At 40.6% G+C, this 27321-nt stretch overlaps 1 long non-coding RNA gene across 3 annotated transcripts in view; it reads right to left on the reverse strand.

Moving 5' to 3' along the window:
- Positions 1–26892, reverse strand: part of LOC138741724 (uncharacterized) — a 73892-nt gene extending 47000 nt beyond the window's left edge. For 2 of the 3 annotated variants that reach the window (XR_011343712.1, XR_011343710.1), the window contains exons 1-2: positions 26732–26892; positions 10740–10865 (exon numbers count right to left, since the gene is read on the reverse strand). This is a non-coding gene — a long non-coding RNA (uncharacterized lncRNA). Of the gene's footprint in view, positions 1–10376; positions 10642–10739; positions 10866–26731 lie in introns of those variants that run through there. The other variant, XR_011343711.1, reaches the window with a different exon arrangement.
- Between the last annotated feature and the right edge of the window lie 429 nt (positions 26893–27321).

The following is a 27321-nucleotide window of genomic DNA, read 5'->3' on the forward strand; positions in this document are numbered from 1 at the left end:
AGAATATATACAGTGAATACTACCATTGGGGAACAATAGCAATCATCAAGGATCCACACCACCCTGTTTTCACTGCTGCCATCAAGAAGGAGGTCTAGGTGCCACAAGACTCGCACCACCAGGTTCAGGAACAGCTGCTACGCCTCCACCACCAGACTCCTCAACAACAAACTCAATCAGGGTCTCACAATTAAGGACTCTTACTTGTGAACTTTATTGTTTTATTATTCTCTCTGTATTGCACAGTCAGTTTGTTTACATTCATTATCTGTTTTCAGTTCTTTATGTATTTACATGTATTCGCTGTGTACAGTTTTTTTTTGCATACCAGGAAGTGGTAATTCTACCTCTCTCTCTGAAAAAAATAATTTCAAGGTTGTACGTGATGTCACGTATGTACTCTGACAATAAATCTGAAATCTGTCAGCTTGAAAGATTATCTAAAAAGAATTAGATGTCCTTTGGCATTGGGCTCAATGATGACTCGTTGCACTCCCACAGTTCAATGTGTGTTGGTGTTGGTCATACCTGCTGAATACCTGATCTGCATCAGTTAAGGTGACATGCTCATGTCAGCACATTCAAGGTTACCACAGTACATAGCAAATACCTTTAAAATACACCTTGAGTGAAAATGGTTTGAGATGAGTTGAATCTTTAATTCAAGTTCAAGTTTAAGTTTATTATCATCCAATTGTACAAGTACAACCCAACGAAACAGTGTTCTCTGATCCTCAGTGTAAAAACATGCAAATACACATCCAGCCATTGCACACATACAGACAAACAATACATATTCAGTAGATTGTCACCTTGTCATGGTGGAGAAGCTTATGTGGTCCTGAGATCCTGAGAGTGATGCTGTCTGGAGCTATGCTCCTGGTAGGGTACTCAACGCTGGAACAGGTGGACAAAGTTACTCTGACTCAAAGGCTGTGAAGGCAGATGAAGGCTGCAACAAATCAATCAGCTCCAATCATCATGGTTTCTATGCCATTGGAACTAGTTGGTTGATTTGTGAAGTATCGTGTGCTTCTACGAGTGCAACATCAGTACACTTTAAACAAATACACACACAGATGTCTTCACTCTGTGGACCAATCTTCCTAACATGAGTAGAGTCTCAAAGGGTTGCTATGAGCAGTTCTTAATTGGTTTGCTATTATATTACAAAGGGTGAAAGTGGTGGGTTGTTTTTATCTGAATTAACGTCTATGATCAGTAGTCCACCACAGGAATTTATACCTGGACACTGAATTTTTGTTATTTACATTAATGACATAATGTAAAAATTGGAGCTCTGATCACTAAGTTTGCAGATGATGCAAAAACACTGATGGTGTGAAAATTGAGAAATGAATGCATAATTTCACTGTAATTCATACCATCCTTCACATGAATAGAAACAGCCCAACAATAGACTGCAGCTGCATCCAGCTCCTGGTGGTCACCAGCCAGGGACCCTTTCCCACTGGCAAGAATTGGAGGGTTAACAGCTAAAAGGCGAGTAAGAAGAACATGACATAGCTTATCATCAGGCTTCAAGTAATTGGCGGCATGCTTAACATAGTGGTTAGAGCAACACCTTTAAGGTACCAGTGACCCGGGTTCAAATCCGATGCTGTCTGTAAGGAGTTTACACGTTCTCCTCATAATCACACAGTGCTCCAGTTTCCTCCCTCATCCTCTATCCACTCACATACCACTTTAAGTATTCCCTATGCCATAAGTGCTCTGTGATTAATAAGGGATTGCTTAAGGTGGGATGTGGGTGGAAAGAACAAGTTTGAAAGCATCTGTTTTAATCATCCCTAATTGATTAGTTATGTGCATGATTTCATAACTCCAAAGGAAATGGGCCAATGACAATTTTTCTCCAGCAAAATATTTCAGTAACAATTGGGTCTAGAGCAGTGATTGTCAACCTTCCCTTCCCACTCACATCCCACCTTAAGCAATCCCTTACTAATCATAGAGCACCGATGGCACAGGGATTACTTAACGTGTTACGCGAGTAGAAAGAAAAATAGTTGAGAACCGCTGGTGTAGAGGGTTAGTAGTTTAATTGTAACATGGGTGCAATTGGGCTTGTGGGCCAGAAGGGTCTGTTACCATGTTGTGTCTCTAAATTAAATTTAAAAAAAATGTAAAATATTGATTGCCTGGTAAGGTGAGCAGAGAAGTAACAGGTAGAATTTAACCTTGATAAATACAAATTAATACACTCTTGGTGTTAAATATGGATAGGATTCATGCAGTGAATGACAGGGCCCCAGGAATATTGAGGAATTAAGGGACCTTGGCATAAAAGATCCTTTAAGGTGTTAGAACCAGTATATGGGGTGATTAGAAGGCAAAGAGCCTTCATTAAGCAGGTCATGGTGCAGCTTCATTGGAATATTGTATGTGATTTTTCTCACGGTTGGTGGAGAATGGTTGGTGGACAAGTGTGGAGAAGATTGACAAGGGTAGAATGCCTCAGTTATGAGGACAAATGGAAAAAAAATGGAGTTCCTTTTGCCTTTGTGTGAAGAAGGTTGAGATGTGTGTGGGGGGTGGCGGGGAGGACTAATGAAGGTGCATAAAATTATATAGGCACTCTTAGTGGAAGCATCTCCCCATAACACAGCGTCTGTAACCAGACGGCATAGGTTTAAGGTGAGGAGTTGAAAGGGGATACAAGGATTTGTTTTTTTTTCGCCTGGAGAAAGGTTGGGGTTTAGAATGGACTAAGTGACAGGGCTGTGGAGGTGCATAATTGATGAAGCATTGAGACAAACACTCAAATAACCAAGACTAAAGAGAATGGGCCAAGTGGCTGGTTAACGGTAATAGTGCAGGTGACTACTTGCTAGCATTGTCTGGATGAGCCAAATGGCCTCTTTCTGTGCCGCATGACTTAATAACTCAATGTTCTGGCCCTTTACAAGTGGACAGCTTCTTTTTGTTGAGGCTAATGGACAGTGAATAGCAAACTGTGTATTGTTCATCATCACGAGCATGATTTTCAATTATTAAGGGACATTTATATACTACATTATTACATATCTATAAAATGTCCCTAAGCCTGACATTTAAAACACATTGGAATTACAAATGTAGTTTTACAATTTAGTCCGACTCATAGTTTAGACCACATCAGAGTTTGTATTCATTTTAAACTTTACAAAGAATAGCGTGCCTTTTGCCTTTATATTGCAGCGAAACATGGAAGTCTGCAGATGCTGTGGCTGTCCGAAAAGCAGAGAAAGGCAGCAAGACCCGTTGAGTTCCTCCACCATTTCTGTGCTTTTGCTGCCATTATATTGCAGCCAGTGTCAATGTGCTGGGTGATGGCCTCTTCGAGGATGAGCTGAGATTGCTCTACTTACCAGAAGAGATAGGAAGTGAGTCAGAAAAAAAACACCTCAGCAGCACTAGTCCTGCAACACTTAGATTAAAGTGAGAGCATCACTCTTTAATGTAACAAAAATATAACTTGGGAAATATTTTGTAGGTCAGGTAACATCCATAAAAAGGGAAAGAGTAAAGGTTTCAGGTTGAAAACCTTTGCACAGATCTTGCCTGATTATTGTGTTACCTGCTGTATGAGCTGAAAGATAGTCAAAAATAAACAATCGACAAGGTGCCTTTAGATTTTTTTACAGCAAGCATTACACTGCTTGTGCCTAATAAGATTGCCAGCATTTCTTTAAAATCCTGAAGATATTTGCTTCATTCAAATGAGGGGTAAATTGAGCTTGCAAAGTCATTAACAGATGAACTGTTCTCCCATCTTACAATATACACTGTATTAAAGAAACTGCCAGGAAATGCACCGAATGTTGGATAAGTGGGTCCATTCAGGGTTCAGAGAAGAGGAGATGGAAGTTTAGACAAGTATGAGAAAGGCTGGACTAATCACAGGTGAGGTGCGCCAAAGAAGAGGTACAAGGACTGCCTAAAGAAATCTCTTGGTGCCTGCCACATTGACCACCGCCAGTGGGCTGATATCGCCTCAAACCGTACATCTTGGCGCCTCACAGCAATCTCCTTTGAAGAAGACCGCAGAGCCCACCTCACTGACAAAAGACAAAGGAGGAAAAACCCAACACCCAACCCCAACCAACCAATTTTCCCCTGCAACCGCTGCAACCGTATCTGCCTGTCCCGCATCGGACTTGTCAGCCACAAACGAGCCTGCAGTTGACGTGGACATTTACCCCTCCATAAATCTTTGTCCACGAAGCCAAGCCAAGAAGATATTGTTCCTGAAATGCAATGCTTGTTGCATGGTAAATGTAAATGCTGCACTGAGCTCCATCAGTCTAGGAACTCAGAAGCAGGGAAAAAAAAAAACATATCTGGTGCTCGTGCTGTGGCCTTCTCTACATTGGAGAGACTGTTCACAGACTAGGAGATCATTTCACTGAGCACCTTAGCTCTCTCTGCCACAATGGCGGGAATCTCCCAGTGGCCATCCATTTCAATTCCTCGCCATATTCCCATATCAACATTCCTGTCCATGGGGCCTCGCGTACTGCCAAACCAAGGCCATCTGTAAATTGGGGAGCAACAACTAATACTTCATCTGGGCTTCTCTTCAACCATTTAGCATTAACATCGAATTTTCTAGTTTCTGTTAAGCCACACCCCTGTCTCCCTCTCCTCCCCATCCCTCTGTATCCATACCTCCAGTTCTCTACCCCTTTCCCTTTCCATTCAGAGATCTACCCCTTCCCCGTCATTTCTCAGCCCTCCAGCTTTTGTGCCCTCCCACCCACATCCACCTATGACAACTTGCCTGTGACCTGGTCCTCCTGCTGCCCCATTATATTATTCTGGAGCCTGCTTGCTTTCTGCTCATAACTTGCTGAAGGGCTCAAGCCTGAAACGTTGGTTACATGTCTATATTGCTACATAAAGAACACTGCATGACTTGTGTAATTTTTCCAGCATTTTTGTACAAAAACAGAATCATACAATCTGCTAAAGAGAAAAAGAAAACTATACTTGTTGGAGATGCTAAAGGTTAGCTGGTCAGGTAGCATTAATAAAGAGAGAAACAGAACAAATATGAAGGCTGTTCATCGTTCATTAGAACATCCTGAAGTAAGACCACCAGTTTGATGCCTTGTCTCTATTTCTCTATCCAGTGACTGACATTTTAAGGGTTAGTACAGGTTGCAAACATTAACAACTGTGGAGAGAACTGAGTGGCAACAATCAGGAACAGACTATGCCCAGGAAAAGAGAGAAAATGTGTTGCTTTATCCAGGGTCAAGTGGTGAGAGAGAGAGACAGAATTGTTCTGGCTTTTATTATAGCATTTGTTATCTCTCCAAAAGCCATGGTTTTTAAGTTTCTAGATGGCTAGAAGTTTAAAGATATTTTCATGGAATATTTCTGGGTTGAATCATCTGGTTAAACACCATAAGGTTAATTCACACATTAAAAAAAATTCAAAAGTGGATTATTTTTTTACAAGAAACTCACCTTTATATATCTGACAATTCATGCCTCCTGAGTATTTTGGAAGGGACAGCATTACCATTCAGCATTTATGGCCAAATCTAGGGGAGTTTCAATGTTGATGAATAAATCATTGCCATTTATTAAGCATGAGTTTATTAGTGATCCCAATGGTCATTTTAGAAAACTTATCTGGTAAATTGTACAATAAGCAATATGTTTTTCTCAATGTTTATAGTCCTAATACCGATGATCCACAATTTTGTTAATTTCTTTTTTCTTCTTTACCAGACTAAAGTACCTACTCTTTGATTATAGTTGGTGATTTAAATTGCTGGCTTGATCCAACACTTGACCATTTATCTTGAAAATTGATGTATGGAGATTTTTAAATCCTGATGATAAAGAATTCTCCTTTCTTTTTCCTAAGGTTCACCATGCACGTTCACATATTGATTACTTCCCTACTGACCAACAATGAATCCCTATGTTTGAGCGTTTACTTATGAAACTATATTAATTTCTGGCCATTTGCCTGTGAATTTGTCTCTAAATGACCCAGACCTACCGAGAACTACGAGAGAGTGGCAGTTTAACTCTCTTTTGCTATCAGACCCCGAGATTTTAAGCCCGTCGAAGATCAAATTACCATGTTTTCCACTGTAAATTCCTCTCCGGAAGTTTCTGATTTGATAGTCTGAGATGCCTTCAAAGGTCAAATAATTTCATTTATGGCTAATGTTAAAAAGAGGGTGTATTTTGAGAGAAATTACTTGGCTAATCAATGGAAGGTTATTGATCAACAATATGCTTTAGCTCCAAAACTTGAGCTTTATAGATGAAGGGTTGAATTCAGAACTAAATATGATTTCCTCTTCATTTATTCTTTTCAAGCCCAAATCCTCAAGACTAAATCTAAATCTGCATGGGAATAAGGCTGGTAAACTTTTGGCTAACCAAATTCACTTGTACTGGTTTTTTAAAATCATTTTGATGTTTACATCTGCACAGCCCAGGGACCACTTGTTGTGTTTACTGACCATAATTCCTCAGTGTTCTTGAGTAAAATTAAAAACAAAAATAGATAATTGTTAAACTGGAATATAATTCTGCAGGAATATTATTTAATGATAACTCATATTAAAGCCAAGGATAATGTAATTGCTGATTTCCTTTTAGATGTTAAGTTTGCAATGTTGCTGAACAATATTATATTTGTCTGCATTATATCATGCAACAATAGTAAATGTATTATTTCAAACATTGTAGGTTGAAGTTAAAATTTTGCTCTTACAGTTCAAAATTTCCTTTGTTGGTGGGAGGTATTACAAGCTCCCATTTCATTTAGTGACTGTCAATTTAAGGGTTAACACTGGCTGCGACCATTCACAACTGTGGAGTAAACTGAGTGGCAACAACCAGGTACAAACTTCTGGAAGGAAGAGAGAGAATATTTGTTACTTTGTCCATGGACAGGTTGGGAGAGAGACTTGTGAGAGAAACATTTAAAGGAAGAACACACTTTGTGGTCAGCAGCCATCTGATAAACACAGAGGTGGAATTACTCTGTGTGAAATGGACAATTCAGCTGATTCTCCTTGTCAGGGGAATCATTGAACCACCATGACTATTGCAATGGTCATTTTGATTGATCCATATCTGGGTAAATGAAGCAGGAAAATTGGTTCATTGGATCATGACCATTATGATGGTAATTTCATCTAACCCATGCTTGGGTTTTGGAAGACTCATGTAATTCACACGTTTCAGTTCCCCCTGCAAGGAAAAAGGGAGTTGTGACCACAATATGTATGAAAGGACATTTCTCTGAAAGCAACTCGACAAGGATACATGAGTTTTCAGTAGTCTTCTCACTCAGTCTCTCCCACCTCCTTCGTGATTACTTCTGTACATCAATTAAGAGTTTGTGTTTCTAAGACAGAACTTTGGACTGACTTTCCAGAATCATGTCTAGGCAGTAATGGTTTGTGAATCCCACATAAGTATATTCGTGCATAGTTGGGGTTAAGTTAATTAAGTTGTTATATTAGTAGTAGTTATTAATAAATATATTATTTTAAAATAAAAACAATAACAATCTCTTGATGAGTTTATATTGCTGCTGGTCTGTGACATAACACAACCTTCTATAAAAGCCTGCTGGTCTGCTATGTAACATAACCTTTTACATTAGTCCTGGCCATTTACAACACAGTGTGGTATGGATGCTGCAGAGAAATGGATTGGAAGTTAATTCACAGGACGATAAGAAAGTCAAAGAGGATCACATGAGTCTCTTTTCACCCAATTTACGTGATCAACTGGGATCATTATCTGAAGAGAGTTTGCAAAATCGTTGAGGACCCCTTCCACCCCACACACAGCATCTTTTAGCTGCTCCCATCTAGAAAGTGATACAAGAATATCAGAGCCAGAACCAGCAGGCTGAGAAACAGCCTCATTCCATGAGCAGTGAGAGTGCTGAATGACCAAAGGACTGACCATCCAAAACGGTCATATTTATGAAACAATATTTATTTGTTTGTCTCTATGAATACTGGTCCTGCATATATATTGTTTGCCTGTGTTATGTCAGATTGTGTGTCTGCATGTTTTGCACAAAGGATGGGAAAATGCAGTTTTGTCAGATTGTACTTGTGCAATCAGATGATAATAAACTTGGCATGACTTGACCTACATGCTGACAGACCTGCTAAATGTTCCCAATATTCCCTGTCCTTATTTCATAAAAGCAGGGGCGATTTGAAATTACTGATATGTATTACCAAAAGCTTACCACTAGATGAGCTCGTCTAACGTTATAGCTTCACAGAATGTAGACATCTTTAAACGAATTAAAACAATTTCAGAGGATAGTTCAGATTTGATCACATTATTTTCTAACATGAAATTATATGAATGAAGAGGATGAGGACAAAAACTGCTCCACCACTCAGTGAGATCACAGCTCTACATTCCTATTATGGCTACCATCCATCCCCTTGCTTCTGAAAAAAAAATCTATCTTTCGCTGCCTCAAAAATATTCAAAGACTGGTTTTCCCACCCATTGGTTAAGGGCTCTGAGAGAACATGAATGCTAAATCGCTGATACAGTGACACTGTTAGTGCAGTGGTTAGTGTAATGTTATTACCTGGGTTCAAATCTGGCACTATCTATAAAGAGCTTGTGCGTTCTCCTTGTATCTGCATGGGTTCCCTTTTGGGAGCTCCAGTTTCCTCCCACGCTTCAAAAACCCACTGGGGTTTTAGGTTAATTGTGATATTTTGGCAGCACGGGCTTGTGGGCTGGAAGGGCCTGTTACTGTGTGGTCTGTCTAAATTTAAAATTCAAAATGGGGTGGGGGCAACCTTTAATTTGTACAATCTGGATTTATTGATTAGCCAAACTGAATGGATAGGATTTCATGATACAATGCACAAAAGTGTCAAAACAACTGAACATGTCCTGCAGAATCCATTTCGAGGCAGACTCAATGGGCCAAAGGGCCTGCTTTTTCTCCTATATCTTGTGAAAGCAATGGAAATCAACATTTCAGCCCTACTGCCTATTCATTTCCATGGATGCTGCATGCCCTGATGAGATCCTGCAGCATTTCTGCATGGCCTGATGAGATCCTCCAGCATTTCTGCATGGCCTGATGAGATCTTCCAGCATTTCTGCATGGCCTGATGAGATCCTCCAGCATTTCTGCATGCCCTGATGAGATCCTGCAGCATTTCTGCATGGCCTGATGAGATCCTCCAGCATTTCTGCATGGCCTGATGAGATCCTCCAGCATTTCTGCATGGCCTGATGAGATCCTTCAGCATTTCAGTGTACTTTTCCATTTCTCCAGCATCTGCAGTCTTCTTTTAGCAGAGTTTCATGAAAGCTCACAACATGGCCACCACCACTGATACTGACATCTTTCTTTCTTTGCGGATGTGTTTAATTAACTGAATTGAAGGTCCTCAGATGCCATGATGTGATCTGGATCATTAATTTAGAAAAGAAGTCCAACAATAGAACTGCTCTTACCATGAAAATCTTTTGCCAGGAGGTTATTTAGTCTATTGTGGCTGTGCCTGCACTTCTCAACATCCATCCAATTAATCCCTTTCTCTTCTTGCCCTGTAACTATTTTGCAAAATATGGAAGAATATTCTTCCTCAAATTATCCCCATAAGTGTTCTACAATTCATAAATATTCTATTGCAGGAACATTTAATGCTCATTCCTGTGAGCATTTCTACTCATTTATAACCACAGGCACTGCCTCACGTATTTAGGTGAGATACACCAAACTCATTATCGTGCTATCTTTCTAATGCTAATTCCAACCCTTCCAGCAGAAGAAAGCAGAAAGAATAAACAGAATAAATTTTTATATACAAAGCATGTTCAGTGCACTATTTTTGAAAAGTAAATTGCTTGTCTTGACAGTGTTACTGAGTTTAGAGATATGGGCAAAAGAGTGCAGTGCATTTGATGGCCACTCTTGGGTGTTGTGGCTCAGAGGGTGAGTTACTGATTTCGATCAGCCATTCTCAACCATTTTCTGGCTGTGGCACCCCCCCCCCCCACCCCCATTGGACCGCCTTTCCTGTGAAGCAGTCAAGTTTAGTTAATTGGTTCCTTTCATATTTCTGCTGACTACATAAAAAGCATCAAAAATATTGTACAATTTCAGTCTGTACCCCACCCCAACCCAAATTGTTGTGATTTTCCCCCCCCCCCCCCGCCCCGCCATTGAGAATGGCTAGTTTTGAGGACTTCTGCACTAATAACAAGGAGGCATATTTGAATCCAAGCATCGGGTCAATTAATTCCGTTAAATAAACAAAGGATAATATGCTGGTAATAATACTGTGACCTTGTCTTTCAATTGGTTGCACCAAAATTTACTAGTGTATTTTATTCAATTTCTCAAACTTTGGGTTGCTATATAAAAGTTTGAGTGTTACTGTCCTGTGAATCATTTCTAAGTATCAGCCATCAATAAGACACAGGAGCACAATTCATCCTAGTTCAGTACGGTCAGCCCCAGAGATGGGTGATTCCCCTAGTTGAAAGGATAAGCTTGGCTTCCTGTTATTGCCCAGCATAGAGATGATGACTGAATGGTCATTGACTGGACTGGGTCCTTCGATGAAGTCCTCGAGTGTCATCACGGACAAAGGACTCCATCTGACAATTCATTAAGAAAGAGAGAGCTTGATACATACACATTTCTAATCATTAAAACAATTTGGCATAATAATTGAGAACAGGAGTGAGCTATTCACCTCTTTGCATTTTCTCTGCCATCTGAAAAGAACTTGGCTGACCTGAAGTTGGTGTTGGCTTCACTCTCCTGCTAATTTCCCAGAGCTCTTCATCCTCATGTTGTGCAAAAATCTGACAACCTGCGTCTAAAAACAGAATTCATGAAAATATTAATGGGATTGGAGGGCTTAGGTTGTAATAAGAGGTTGAGTAAGCTGGAGCAATTCTCCGAGGGGTCTGGGAGGCTGAAGAGTAACTTTATAGAGGTCCCTAAAATCATGAGTGACATAGATAAGGTGCATGGTCACAACCATTGTTCCAGGGTATGAGAATCTCACACTTGAAAACAACAATTCAAGGTGAGAGAGAGGAAGTTAAATGAGGGTTATTGAAGAGGGAAACTTGAGTGAAAGATTATCTGTGATATTTGTTTGGAACAAGCTTAAGAGTCTGAATGGCTTGCACCTGCTCAAACCAGCCAATTCGACACCATAGTCGAATTTCCAGATCATTTTTTATGTTAAATTTATGGGGTCGACGATGGCATGGATACTACTTTCAAGGGACTGAAATTCACACTAGAATCTTAAATACCGTGTCAGTAGGAGAAGTCCAAATTATCTTTAAATGAATAAAGAACAAAAACACAATGAACTAAAGTAATAATAGTCTGTGCATCAAAAGATGTGTCCTACCAAGTAAAAAAAAATGAGTAAAACACAGAAGTCTGCGGACACTGTGATTGAAGTAAAAGCATAAAGGGTTGTGGGTGTGGGTAAAAAGGAGGAGCTCAAAGGGGGAGACGGGAGTTGAGTAGGGAGAGGTGTGATGGGATAGGGAAGGGTAAGGTGGGGCAGATGATGAGCCTGTGGGCTCCAACAGTGCTGCCAGCCTGGTGGAGGCTGAGGTTGGTGTGGGAAGTGACGAGGGAGCTGCCGTGGATGCTAGCACGTGGGAGGTTGGGGCTGGGTTTTTGCATCATCGGAAGCATCGGAAGCTCTGATCTGTGGGTGGCTGAGTCCATGTGGAGAATCCATGTCGAAGGCATCGGGAACTCCGGTCCGTGGGCAGCCGACAACGGGTGAGAATTTGCGAACAAGGCATAAGGAGCCGGTGGCCGGGGCTGAGATGTGGGACATGGATCAATTTTTACATGAGATATATGGAAAATTACAGATTTTTTGACCAAAAAGATGATGTCAACTTTTACACAAGTGAAAACAGTAAATGTTTCTAGCACCACATATTTTATTGATTAAAATATGATCCATTTTTGGAGATAGGTGTCAGAATTACTGGAGTAAATGTGCTGTTAAAAATTCTCCAGGCTAATAAGGCTTCCTTGATAACAGCTGGATGATCAATATACTTCTCTAGTCGACAGTTGTGCACATAAAAGTAGTTATAATTTCAAATCACTGTATCATCAGTAAGCAACGAACAGCAACTTTCTTGAGCACTAATCATTATTATGCATAACATTAAAATGTAAAAGTGCCCTGAGCAAAATCTAGATTAGCATAAAGGTTTCTTTTATTTTCTCACAATAATACACTAAAAATGTAACATACATGATACACTTTATCCTCAGATCAAAGGTTTGAAAGGTTCCTTTTATTGTCATACAGTAATGCATCAAAAATGTACCGTACATAAAATGCTTCAACTTTTACCTGCTGTAAGGCAAACGAAGAGTCACCTTTAGCAATGCCGGTGCACCTTGAAATAGGAGAAAGAGAAGCAAGAAGAAAATTCCCATAGATTCGCCTCCAATGCTCCTGCAATCACACAGACTCCACCAGCAACTTGAGCTCCAGATCCACACCTCCAACATGATGAGGAAACCTTCAGCAACCGAGGCCCTTCAGGAACCCTCCTTGCCTTCAGCACCCTCTCGAATCCCAGCTCTGATATCTGGCTCCCAGGTATCAGAGCCTGCAGCCCGGGTGGAATTTACTTGGTTCCATTATGTGGATTGCTTGTAAAATCACCAGTTCATATCAATAAAAATCAAACTGATCTTGATTGAGCGATGAAGACTTTTTGATGTCAGCCAGGGATTAGTGGAATTTACATTGTCCTTGAGTCCATCGCAATGGCCATGCTCCATGTATCCAATTTTGGATTTGCTATATTTTGTGATTTTGATCTTCTGCTTTTTTTTAATAGAATTTTATCCCTTCCCCAGGACAGGTGAGAGAGTGCAGTCACACATAATACGTGCTGATTGATTTTGAAGTGTGTCTTGTCATCAATTGGGTTTTGCCTGAAGTCTCCCTCACGTGAAATTAAATTCTATTGTCAGTAATGTGCAAGACAATATTAAGCAGAATTTTTAGCATCTGGATTAGGCCATACATTTGTACCCCAGGGATATTTAATTTGGCACAGCTGAGTTTGAAAAAGAATTTCCAGCTCTGCTCATTGACAGACTTTAATTGCTTGTGGAAAGCCATTGATCTGAAACTTGTCACACTTCCTGTAGAAGAAACCATCCACCACTCAGAGTGGCTGACATGCCCACTTTAAGCTAAGGACCCAAACATTAATCTATTTGATCTTGTCCTGTCAGAAATATTCCCAATTCTCCTCCACCTCCTTAACTATTGAAAATCAACAGGTTTTCTCTATTTTCCATTTCTGATAATGTGTCAAAGGTCTGAAATAACAACTCTGTTTCTCCTGAGAGTCTAAGTTTTACAGCATGGAAACAGGCCCTTCAGCTCAACTTGTCACTGCTAACCAGGATGACTGCACAAGCTAGGCCCCAGTTTCCTGCCCCTCAGCCCATTCCTCAGATTCAGATTTCAGATTTATTGTCAGAGAACATACTTGACATCGGATATAGCGCTAAGAATTATTTTTCTTGTGGGAGTGGCAGAATTACCACTAATCGGTCATGCAAAAATAAACTGTACACAGAGTAAAAATGTAAACAAATAAAAGAACTGTAAGCAGATTGAGTTTGTTGTTGAGGGGCAGCAGTTGTTCCTGAACCTGGTGGTCTGAGTCTTATGGCATCTATACTTCTTTTCTGATGGCAGCAGTGAGAACAGAGCATGTGCTGGGTCGTGTGGATCTTTGATGATTTTTGCTGCTCTCCAACGGCAGTGGTTCCTGTAGATGTACTCAGTACTCAGGAGGGTTTTACCTGTAATGTCCTGGGCTGTGTCCACTACCTTTTGGAGGGTATTATAATCAGGGGTATTGGTATCCCCATACAAGACCTTGATGCAGCCAGTCAGCACACTTTCCACTATACCTCTGTAGAAATTTGCCAGGTTTTCTGATGTCATACCAAACCCCCGCAAACTCCTGAGGAAGTAGAGGTCCTAATGTGCCTTCTTCATGATGCCATAAGTGTGTTGGTCCAGGAAACATCCTCTTGAGACTCCCAAGAACTTAAATTTGCTCACCCTCTCCACCTCTGATCCCTCACTGATCACTGGATTGTATATCTTTCCTGAAGTCAACAATCATCTCCTTAATTTTGGTGATATTGAGTGCAAGGTTGTTGTTGGTGCACCATTCAGCCAAGTTTTCAATCTCCATCCTGTACACTGACTTATCCCCTTCCTTTATACAACCCACTACCATGATATTATTGGCAAATTTGCAGATGGTGTTATTGTCGTACCGAGCTACACAGTCGTAGGTGTAAAGTGAGAAAAGCAGGGAACTAAGAGCACAGCCCTGTGGTGCTCCAGACGTTCTTAACAATCTTCACTAATTGTGGTCTGAAGTTGAGGAAATCCATGATCCAATTACACAGTGGGGGGTTAATCCCAGGTCTTGAAGTTGGCTGATCAGTTTTCAGGGGATGATGGTGTTAAATGCCAAACTGTAGTCGATAAATTGCACCCTGATGTATCCAACTGTGCAGGTGTTCTAGGGAGATGGCATCTGCCATAAACCTGTTTCTGCAATAGGCAAACTAGAATGGATCCATGCCATCCATCACTCACACAGGAGCTTCTAAACCTTTCCAAACCATGTAAGTAAATGCCATTAAAATATTACAATTATATGCACCATGACCTACTTACTAAGGCAGCCACTTCTACCAACAATGTGGCCTTCATTTAAATCTGTCCCCTTACATCTTAAATGAGTGTCCTTATTTTCCGAAGATGCTGCTTGACTTTAAATTTAGATTTAGACGTACAGAATGGTAACAGTCCTTTCTTGCCCACAAGCCCACATGCTTCCTAAAAACCACAATTAACCTACAACCTCCCCGTTGAAGGGTGGCAGGAAACTGCAGCACCCGGAAGAAACCAATGCAGATCACAGGGAGAATGTACAACTCCTTACAGACAGCTCGAGATTTGAATGCTGATCACTGGCACTAATTAGCATTGTGCCAACCACGGCACTAACCGTGCCACGGCTTTCCTGCATTTTCTGCTTTATTGCAAATATTCAGCAGTTTTTTCGGGTATCTTCTTTCTTTGGCTTGGCTTCGTGGATGAAGATTTATGGAGTGGTAAATGTCCACGTCAGCTGCAGGATCGTTTGTGGCTGACAAGTCCGATGTGGGACAGGCAGACACGGTTGCAGCGGTTGCAGGGGAAAATTGGTTGGTTGGGGTTGGGTGTTGGGTTTTTCCTCCTTTGTCTTTTGTCAGTGAGGTGGGTTCTGCTGTCTTCTTCAAAGGAGGTTGCTGCCCGCCAAACTGTGAGGCGCCAAGATGCACGGATTGAGGCGATATCAGCCCACTGGCGGTGGTCAATGTGGCAGGCACCAAGAGATTTCTTTAGGCAGTCCTTGTACCTCTTCTTTGGTGAACCTCTGTCACGATGGCCAGTGGAGAGCTCGCCATATAACACGATCTTGGGAAGGCGATGGTCCTCCATTCTGGAGACGTGACCTACCCAGCGCAGTTGGATCTTCAGCAGCGTGGATTCGATGCTGTCGGCCTCTGCCATCTCGAGTACTTCGATGTTAGGGATGAAGTCGCTCCAATGAATGTTGAGGATGGAGCGGAGACAACGCTGGTGGAAGCGTTCTAGGAGCCGTAGGTGATGCCGGTAGAGGACCCATGATTCGGAGCTGAACAGGAGTGTGGGTATGACAACGGCTCTGTATACGCTAATATTTGTGAGGTTTTTCAGTTGGTTGTTTTTCCAGACTCTTTTGTGTAGTCTTCCAAAGGCGCTATTTGCCTTGGCGAGTCTGTTGTCTATCTCGTTGTCGATCCTTGCATCCGATGAAATGGTATCTGTTAATTCCACTACACCTATACTCTTTAATACAGTGAAAAGATATAAGATTGTATTGATTGTAGAAATGTTCAGTGTTGCTCGTGTATACTTATATTCCATGATATACTTTCTACAAAATGAAGTATTTTGCAAACAAAAAAATTGTCCAAGATTTTACAACACCCTAAATGGAGAAAGATAAAAGGAATAAACATTATTGCAGTCCTTGTTGACTTGCAGTACTGTTAAATGGAAATGAGATCTCTCTTTAAATATAAAAATGAGTGGGCTGATACATGTTGAAAGAGTTTATAAATAATCATTTGACTATGGGTATTCAAAGAATAATGACGTTGCTTTCTCAACTGAAACACATACAATTGAAATTCTGAAGATGTCCATCCATCACAACTCTGCAACTTGGCTATTCCTACCTGTTACTGTCTAGCAGGAGATGGTAAGCACACCCAACCTCTCAGCAGGCCTTTCAGCAGGTTACGTAACATTCTTCTGCCAAGTTGGCAGAAGCTAGTTATCAATCAAATGGGCATGCAAGGCATCAGTCATGAATCATTTGGCCTCACAGATGGAACACTTTGTGTTCAAGTCTCCTCTGAGCACATTACCCATGTAATGTCAAAGGAATTTATGTTTAAGTAAAAACCAGACATTTCACAGTTAGATAAATGTAAGTGTGGTCAATGTTGAAATAGAAGATTTTATTGGCAACATAATAGATTATGCTTTGAAGGCATTTTCTTTCAAATCAGCGTTAAGCACAGATTGCTGGAAATCAGTGCAGTACAGCACAGTACAGGCCTTTCAGCCCAAAATTTTGTGCTGACCTATGTAAACCTACTCCACCGTCACTCTAACCTTTCCTACTTCAAATGCAAACTTTCCTCAGATATAAAAAAAATAGAACATAGAACAGTACAAAAATGAAATGTGAACTGTTTCTCCTTTCACAGATGCCATTTTAATGGCTTAATGTTACTGCAATTTTCTGTTCTGTGTCATATTTCTGGCATCTACAGCTTCTATTTCCTGGACAGCAATGGGAAATATCAGAGGACATGTTTCAGGTGAGCAGAGAAAAGTTTAGGGGAGACAGTAGAGGCAGATTTTTTACACAGATAGTGGTGGATGCCTGCTATAAAAGTAACATTTATAAGACTCAAAGCCAGGCACATGGATTAAGAAAAATTGAGGATGATGGGTGTGTGATAGGGAAGGGCTAAATTGTTGCTGAGTAGGTTTACTAGGTCATCACAATATCATGGACTGAAGGGCCTGTACTGTGCTGTAATGTTTTATGTTCTACAAGTTTTAATTTTAATTTTCTGTTAAATCAACCCTCTTGGACACAGAGTCTTTCAGCACAGAAACAGCCCTTTTTAACCCTCCAAGATCTTATTGTTGATTAAGCACTTATCTCAGCTAATTCCATTTTTAAAATTTTCCTAACCTTCTCATCTACTCTCGGCAGCTTTAGATGCCCCACATCCCTGATGCAATTTGGAGTGTCCAATTAAAGCATCTACTGTTCAAAGTGGGATGAAACCCAGGCACTGAGGGTCACCTGGAGAACATGTAAACTCCACAAAGACAGTGCTGGAAGTCTGGATTGAACTTGGGTCGCTGGACCTGTGCACATCAACTCCCTCACTGTGCTTTACCAGGTTTTCATCCATTCTTACTGAACTCAATGAGCCTCTTCAAAGAAAAGCTGGGAGTTCTCTCCTGTTTCAGTCCGTATCCCCCTCAGATGATAAAGGTCACTCGACTCCAAGGGTAATCCATACACGTTTGTCATGAATTATTTGTCATAAGTACCAAGATACAGTACAAAGCTCTGTTTTATGTGCTATGTAGGTAAGTCAACTCATAACCAATGATCAAATGATAACATAAACAAATTACTAAGACAACATTTTCAGGAGCAATGTTTCAATCAGTCAATTTGGAACCAAAGGCTTACATTTAAAAAGGCCCTTTTATAAACTCAGGCTACAAGAAAGCAAGCTAACATGAATGACTTATGAAATGTATTCACTGATGTAGGAGACAAATATAGCAAGCTCTCCCAAATTGCAGTGAGATTATGAAATGTCTCTCTCTCTCTCTCTTTCTCATGTTAATTGTAGTGTCAATGTTGGCCTAAAAATCCTCAGCTCTATCATGCACCTGTTCTTCAGTGTTTGTCTTGAGTGTGACTGAAGCCTTCATTGAACCTTTCATTTAGACAATGCTGTTCTCAGTCAGTCTTACACAGTATCCGCTTTAATTACAGGCTCACGTCATCCTAGAATCTCCTTGTCCACAGAGCTTTCACATTTCCTTTGGCAGCAGGAATACACTTTGCCAGACGATGTTCATGTGAAACACCTTGGAATGTTTAACTGGATAAAAAGCACCAATAAAAGTTGCTGCTGAAGAGAAAATGAGTTCCTGATCTTGCAGCTCACATGTGTGTTTTCATGTGTTGGAAGGAGCCACAAGACATCAGGAATAATCATGTTGCTCTTGCCACCAAAGCTTCTGTCTGATTTCAAAGCATGCATTTGCAGACTAAATTAAGGCTTTTTAATTTCATAAATTTTGTGCATTGAAATAGGAGCCTCTAATATCTTTCTATTTGATGCATGTAATCATTTAATTTTTGCAGAATGACATCATTGATATCTATAAACACATTCTGAGTTGAAAGAGAAATGATTCTCATATGCCTCTCAAAGACAGAATGTCATAGAAAAGCACTGTCTTGAATTGTTTGTCATACATGGGCAAGCTTTATTAATTCCTTATTCTATTTTATTTGAAACAGAGCATAAAGCAGCAGATATGTGCAAGGATTAGTGCAATGATACAGGGTGCCACAGAAGTGTTTGGCAGTATGATCTAGCCTCATGTAAATACCCTGGACTGTCCCATTTTATATCAAGCATATCAAAGAATCATGTCTCCTCTACAGCATCCATTCTCAACAATGCCTTGGGGGGGCCACATCACATTTCAATAAAAGTCTTGTTTTCTTTTCACCACACACAACATAGGTTTTTTTAAATGTTTTTTGATTGGCTTGCCTGTAGAAAACAGAGAGTAGAAGTGGATGGAAAGGGGTCAGTAACTTGTGGAGTTCCACAGGGATCTGTTCTGTGATTGTTATTTTTTTATATAAATGACCCACATGAAGAAGCGTAAGGATGGGTCAGTAAGTTTGTGGATGAAACGAAGTTTGGAGGAGTTGTAGAAAGTGTAGAAGGTTGTCGAAGGTTGTGTTGGACAGAAAATGGCAGATGGAGTTCGATCAGGATATGTATTAGGTGATGTATTTTGGAAGGTCAAACCTGAAGACTGAGAGCAGGGTCAATGGTCGGTTACTTAACAGTGTGGAGGAACAGAGGTGGCTTCCACCACCATCCTTTGCCTTTACCTTCCTCATTACTTGCCTCTGCCACCAACTTGAGCCTCAGTAGCCAACCATTTCACTTCTGCATCCCCCTCCCATACTCACATGTCTGTCCATGGCCTCATGTACTATCTTACAAAGACTACCTGGAAATTGGAGGAACAACACCTGATTTCTGTCTGAGCACTCTCCAGGCTGATGGCATTAACTTTGACTTCTCCAGTTTCTGCTAAACTGCTCTCCTTTCTCCCTCCCATCTTTTCCCCTATATTCTTTCCCTCAGCTTTCCTAGCCATCCCTCCTCCCCTTGCTTGCTGTTGTGCCCTCCCCCTTCTCCACCTATTACCTCCTGCCTTTCTGATAATGCTCCTCCCCTCTTAACTTTTTATTCAGATGCCTGCCGACATTTTTCCATACCAGGAAAAAAGTCTCAAGCCCGAAACATCGGTTATGCATATTTTTCTTTGCTTTGAAAGACATTGTTTTTTTTTATTTCGGCCCATAAGTCTGTGCTGCCCAATTAACCTACATCCCCAGTACATTTTTGAACAGTAGGAGGAAGCCATGCTCCTGGGGAAATCCCATGCAGACACAGAGACAACATTCAAACTCCTTACAGACTGTGTGAGATTGGAACCCCGGTCCAGACCCAATCACTGGCATTATAAAGGCATTGTGCTAACTGCTATGCCAATTACCTGCTGAATGTTTTCACAAGGTCCAAATCCATTCATCTCTCAAGTTTGTTGTGCAGATTGATAGGATAGTTAAGATGGCCTATGGGAAGTTGGGCTTCATTCATTGGAGAAATGAGTTCAAGAGTCAAGATGTCATGTTGCAACTCAACAAATCTCTGGTGAGTGGGAAGGGAAAGTTGAGAATCACTGCTCCTGACCCAATTGTTACTAAAATATTCTGCTAGAGAAAAATTGTCATTGGCCCATTTCCTTTGGAGTTATGAAACCGTGCACATAACAAGTCAATTAGGTATGAATAAAACAGTGGTTTACAAACTTTTTCTTTCCACCTATATCCCACCTTAAGCAATCCCTTACTAATCACACAGCACAAATGGAGTAGGGAATATGTAAAGTGGTATGTGAGTGGAAAGAAAAAGGATGAGAACCACTGAGGTAGGTTAATGAATAACAGTTGTAATGAAGCCTTTGAGGTATGTTCACAAATGATAGAATCTTACACCGTTGAAAGGTGACTGATCTCACTCTAAAAAAAGGAGCTTAAATCTAATTTTATTTACAACATGATAGAAGCTGATTCCAATTAGAAAACCGATGAAGATTCGGAGGGAAAATTAACTATGCTAAATTTGTAATATACAGTATATGAAGTGCAATGCCAATAGTCAGACAATGGTTTATACTTCTTTTTCTTCTTCTTTGGCTTGGCTTCGCGGACGAAGATTTATGGAGGGGGTAAAAAAGTCCACGTCAGCTGCAGGCTCGTTTGTGGCTGACCAGTCCGATGCGGGACAGGCAGACACGATTGCAGCGGTTGCAAGGGAAAATTGGTTGGTTGGGGTTGGGTGTTGGGTTTTTCCTCCTTTGCCTTTTGTCAGTGAGGTGGGCTCTGCGGTCTTCTTCAAAGGAGGCTGCTGCCCGCCAAACTGTGAGGCGCCAAGATGCACGGTTTGAGGCGTTATCAGCCCACTGGCGGTGGTCAATGTGGCAGGCACCAAGAGATTTCTTTAGGCAGTCCTTGTACCTTTTCTTTGGTGCACCTCTGTCACGGTGGCCAGTGGAGAGCTCGCCATATAATACGATCTTGGGAAGGCGATGGTCCTCCATTCTGGAGACGTGACCCATCCAGCGCAGCTGGATCTTCAGCAGCGTGGACTCGATGCTGTCGACCTCTGCCATCTCGAGTACCTCGACGTTAGGGGTGTGAGCGCTCCAATGGATGTTGAGGATGGAGCGGAGACAACGCTGGTGGAAGCGTTCTAGGAGCCGTAGGTGGTGCCGGTAGAGGACCCATGATTCGGAGCCGAACAGGAGTGTGGGTATGACAACGGCTCTGTATACGCTTATCTTTGTGAGGTTAAAGGGATAACATATAACATATAGAAAAATGATAAATTCATTTGATGGAACAAATCCTCAATAGGAGTAAGAGCATATCTCAAGTTCAACTTCATGTTTATTGTTAAATGTACAGAGTTCCAGTGGGGATTTATTATATTATCTGTCCATCGAGACATCCCATGCATTGTACAGCAAGTAAAACACAGAACAGAAGGGCAGAGTTACAGAGAGCAAAGGCAAATATAGTTTTACTCGTCTGAGGTTCATTTAGAAGACTGATAATGGCAATAAAGGAGCTATTCCTGAATTTGGCAGTGAGCGATCTTACACTCATGAATCTTTGACCTGATGGAGGGGAGGGAGGGAGAAAAGAGAGTGTGGCCGGGGTGGAATGAGTCTTTGAATATGTTAGCAGCGTTTCCAAGGCAGTCGGAGTAAATGATGTTGATGGCCTGAGCCACATTCACAACCCTCTGCAGTTTCTTGTGGTCGTGGGTGGAGCAGCTCCTGTCCGCTCACTGATGCACCCTGATAGGATGCTCTCAATGGTGCACCTATTGATTCAGATTTCAGATTTTAGATTTATTGTCAGAGCACATACATCGCATCACATATATCCCTGATATTCTTTTTTTCTTTCAGGCAAAGCAGAATTGCTATTTATTGGTAGTGCAAAAAAAACGATTATTGCGACTATCACCCTTTATAATTGCTCGGACAACATGAAGACATTAGGGTTTTGACTCGTGAAATGAAAAGTCTGTTATAAAGTAGCAGTGAGCTTTTCACTGTTTATTAGACTGTATGCACTGAGAACTTTGATAAAACAGTTAAACTATATTTAAATCAAATAATAAATCAGACAACAAAATGTCAATACATTAATACATTCAAAAGAATGGTCAAAAATAATTATCTGGACTGTCTTCTGGCTCGAGACAGTGCAAAGCAAAGCTCAAAACTAAATTGTTTATTTTAAATGTACAAGCGAGCTAACGTTGGAATTAAGTATAACTAGCTGACATACTCGTGTAAGTTGTAAACAATATTGGCCAGCTGGGTTCTCGCAAAAATATGTTTGCAATCCATTTAAATCATTTTCTTTTTCTTTTTAAAATATTTTTATTAGTATTTAATATATAAATAATTGAATGATGCAATTATGTGCAATACTTTTAAAATATATGAAAAAAGATTTCCAATAGGAGCAGAATTCAGAAGACCAGAACACATTAGTAATAATGCAGTAAATCATAATATCAAACAAAAAGAAAGAAAACCCAACCCCAAAGAAAGCTAAAAAAATGAAAAATAAAGTTAAAAGTTATTTTTGAATGAATTATAAATTTCTTTATTTAAAACATTAAAGGAAAAGGTATTTCCTTCTCTTCTCATTCTGTAAAATTTTTTATCGAAATTTGTATTATTCATGGTTGAGCAAAGCCATTATCTGTTATATTATTGAATTTCAAAAAGAAAAGAAAAAAAGAAACCTAAACTAACTAAAAAAATAGGGAAAAAATGAATTTTAAGTTATTTTAACCCTTACAACTGTACTTGGTAAATAAATAAAGAAATGTAAACCAACAGACTGTGCAATACAGAGAGAAAAGTATCACTAAAGTACAAAAGTAAGAGTCTTTAAATTAGTCCCCGAATGAGTTTGTTGTTGAGGGGTCTGATAGCAGCTGGTCCTGGACCTGATGGTGCAAGCGTTTTGCCCGTGATGTCCTGAGCTGCGTCCACCATCTTTTGTAGGGCTTTACATTCAGGGGTATTGGTGTCCCCATACCAGACTGTGATGCAGCCAGTCAGCATACCATTAGATCCCTAAACAACTAATTTAATGACTTGTTTTCACATTTGTTATTATTGAATATTTATTTTCTGTATTGCACAGTCAAATTGCTTACAATTCATTTTTTGTTTATATTTCTCTTTTGTATATGAATATTTTTTTGAGATTTTTGCACTATAGATAGGTTCAGTAAAAATTCTGTCTCGCCCTCAGGAAAAAGAATCTCAGTGATATATATGGTGCCATGTAGATATTCTGATAATAAATTTGAACTTTGAACTTTGCTACCTCAGGTACCTCTCAGGCCCATCATTTCATGACCTTCTATTTACACTTTTGCCAGACAGATCATCAATAATTAACAAACCTCTACACCACCTCTCAAACTAAAATGATAACTACTTTCTTCGTTCAGTCTTTCCATGTCCCTATCCTCAAGCTGGATAGAGTGGACATGGAGAAGAACAGAGATAAAGAGAATTTTTTTCATTTGGAAGGTGATAAATCTGTAATCTTCTGCCACAAATGGCTGAGGAAGTCAATCCATTGGGTATATTTAAAGCAAGGATTGATAAGTTATTGATTATCAAAGGTATCAAAGGTTATGGAGGGAAGACAGGAGAATAGGGTTGAGAGGGAAAATATATCGACTGTGATTTGAATGGGGGAGAGACTCAATGGGGTGAATGGGCAAATTCTTCTCAGCCTGAAGGAGTTGTGACAGGAAAATCTCTTATTCTGTGTGCACCCCTCTTTTCTCATAAGCTAAATCACACTGAAACAAGTCATGAAAGACGCTGTTTACATCCGGTACCGCACAGATGCCAGTCTCTTCAATCTGAGGTGCCTGCAAGCTCCCACCAAGACACAAGAGCAACTTGCCCGTGAACTACTCTTTGCAGATGATGCCACTTTAGTTGCCCATTCAGAGCCAGCTCTCCAGCGCATGACGTCCTGATTTGCAGAAACTGCCAAAATGTTTGGCCTGGAAGTCAGCCTGAAGAAAACTGAGGACCTCCATCAGCCAGCTCCCCACCATGACCACCAGCCCCCCCACATCTCCATCGGGCACACAGAACTCAAAACGGTCAACCCGCTTACCTACCTCGGCTGCACCATCACATTGTATTGGTAACTTGCCTCAGTCCTGATGAAAGTTCACCAACCTGAAATATGTCATTTTTCCTCCTGCTCCATTTCATCGGATGAAAGGATCGACAATGAGATAGACAACAGACTCGCCAAGGCAACTGAGGAAGTTTTCCACAATTCCTTACTGTTATTTTGTAAGTTCATCCATCTAAAATTCTACTTGCAATACTCAATATTTTCTACGAACAATTTTCCCAGATTTCACCTTCTCCTTGTGTTTTCCTTCTTCTAACTTCTCTTTGTGCTTTTATGATGATAAGAACACAATAGCACAATATACAAATGCATTGACATGCTCTTGTATTCTATACCAACACAGAAATGTACAGTAAACTAATAAACACTTCAATTTCACACACCAGTCCCACTCTGACATGTCTGTCCATTGCTTCAGGTACTGTCAAATCGAGGCCACTTGCAAATACAAGGAACAGCAGTGTCCAATCAGACATCATCAAAAGAAAATAGACAATCAAGATAAACTATAGAGGAATATTTACTATTGCACTTGGTGCAAAAAGATGAGATAGTACAATTTTTAAATTTATATTTTAAATTTAGACATACAACATGGTAGTCGGCCCTTCCGGCCCATAAACTACAGCCCCCTACAATACTCTTATGCTTTGAATAGTGGGAGGAAACTGGAGCACTTTGAGGAAAGCCATGAAGACACGGAGAGAACATGAAAACTCCTTACAGACAGTGCCAGGTACAAACCCATGTTGTTGGTGCTCTAATAGTGTTATGTTAACTATACTAACCGTACTAGTTCAGACATATCCTGGAGTAGCGTTCAATTGGGGTTGTACGGAGAGATTCAAGAGTCTGATAGCTTTCGTCAAATAAACAGTTCTTGAAGCGGGAGGGACTGGACTTCAGACTTCTGTGCATTCTGCCTGAAAGGAGGAGTGAGAGGAGGTTGTAACGAGAGAGGAGGGGAAGGGTCCTTTCTGACGTGGCCTGCTTTCTTCACTCAGTCTTTTATATAGCTGACTGCAATGGATGAGAAGTCAACGTCTTTGAAGTCTTCTGTTTTCCTGGATGTGTTGACAACTCGAGCTGTGATGCAACGGGTCAGTGCACTTTCTTAAGTGCACTAGTAGAAGTTCAGTAGAGTATTCAAGGAAATGTCAAATTTCCTCAGCCTCTTTAGAGAGGAAATTTTCTCAGCCTCTTTAGAGAGGCATTGGTGTGCTTTCAACACTTGATTCAATGAACTGGCTTCAGAAGATGTTGCCCTGTATATAGATGCCGAAGTATTTGAAGGGACTAACCCTCTCCACTTCCATCCCGTCAGTGAAGACAGGTGCGTGGTATCTCAGACTCTTCCACCAATGGTCCATGACTCACTGCCAAAAATATTTGAACTGGCAATGAAAAACATTATACCTCATGAAATAGGCACACATTTATACAGAGAACTTAACCAGTTTCTCAAGAACAAGGATCCCAATCTTCAAGGTTTGCTTTGGAAATGGGCAAGGCAATATCTTCTATTGATATTTAAGCAATGGTATTTCATAAAACAATGCCACATTCATTCCTACTCCCTCCACTCAGCTCTTCCCATGAATTCCAACCCCCACCCCACCCACCCTGGTATGTTACTCTGTGATCACAAGAAGTGCTGCAGCTGCACCTATACCTCTTCCCTCACCGCCCTTCACATCCCAAAGTAGACCTTTCAAGAGAAGCAAACAATTCACCTATTAATCTGTAGGAGTTATTTATAGTACGTGGTTCTCCTGGTTCTCCTCCTCTACATTGAGAGATTGGACACAGACCAGGGAAATCAGTGCTTCATTGTACACCTTAGTTCAGATCTCCCAATGGCCAACCACTTCAATTTCACACACCAGTCCCACTCTGACATGTCTGTCCATTGCTTCAGGTACTGTCAAATCGAGGCCACTTGCAAATACAAGGAACAGCAGTGTCCAATCAGACATCATCAATATCGATTTCTCTAATTTCCACGAAGCCCTCCCTTGATCTCTTGCTTTTCCTCAACTCGAGCTCCCTACTCCTGTCAGAGAGCAGTCTCTCTCAGCCTTCTGCCCTCTCCTCCTTCCCCTCTCACCTATATCCACCTATAACCCGCCAGCCTGTGTTCCTCTCCCTTCCCCCCAATTTTTTTTCGGGCATCTCTCTGATTTTTGGCACACTTGAAGTTGGGCTTAGGCCCAAAATGTTTGGGCTTAGGCCCAAAATGTTGACTGTCTTTTACTTCCTATGGACGTTGTGTGACCTGCTGAGTTTCTCCGGCACTTTGTGCACTAAAAGCTAGACCTCAGCAACTGCAGATTTCTTGTTAACCAACATCTATTTCCAGTTCATTAAAATAACAACTCATACTCTTCTGTCGAGAATGCAATCAGAATTCTTTTGTCCATAGACTACATACCCAGAGGGACATCATTTTTCAGAGAAAAACTTCCCAGAGGAGCCCATCTCCATTAATAATGAGAATGAGTGTACTGTATTATCATATCCTGTACATTGTACAAAGTACATGTGCACAGCATGGTAAAAACAAACTACAAAGAAATAACTACAATAATACACTTAATAGAATAAAATGGACAATAAATATTTTTTAAAAAATCAAAGTATATAAAAATTCACAATTATCCAAGTGTAAAACATGCAATGTACAGATGTCCTTTTGTTGTGTCAGTGAGGTCATGATTAGTGTCACAAAGAGAGAATTCAAGTCCCTGATAGCAGTTTTGGGGACAAAAAAAGTTCACATTATTGTGATACAGATGGTTTTTTTTTGGAACACAAACACTATAACACTGGAGTGTTCTGTACACCTATTAAATTAAAAGGAGAAAATGTTGGAACTTTTGGAGAGGGAAATCTCAGGTCATCAGTCTGAAAGATTTACCACGTTTACCTTTCCATGAGTGCGATTGGCCATCTGAGCTTGTTAGTTGTTCCTTTATTTCAGTTTGCCAGCACTTGCCGCTCTTTGGACTCTATGGATGGCCT

The sequence above is a fragment of the Narcine bancroftii genome, chromosome 8, assembly GCF_036971445.1.
Source record: "Narcine bancroftii isolate sNarBan1 chromosome 8, sNarBan1.hap1, whole genome shotgun sequence".
Lineage (NCBI taxonomy): Eukaryota > Metazoa > Chordata > Chondrichthyes > Torpediniformes > Narcinidae > Narcine > Narcine bancroftii.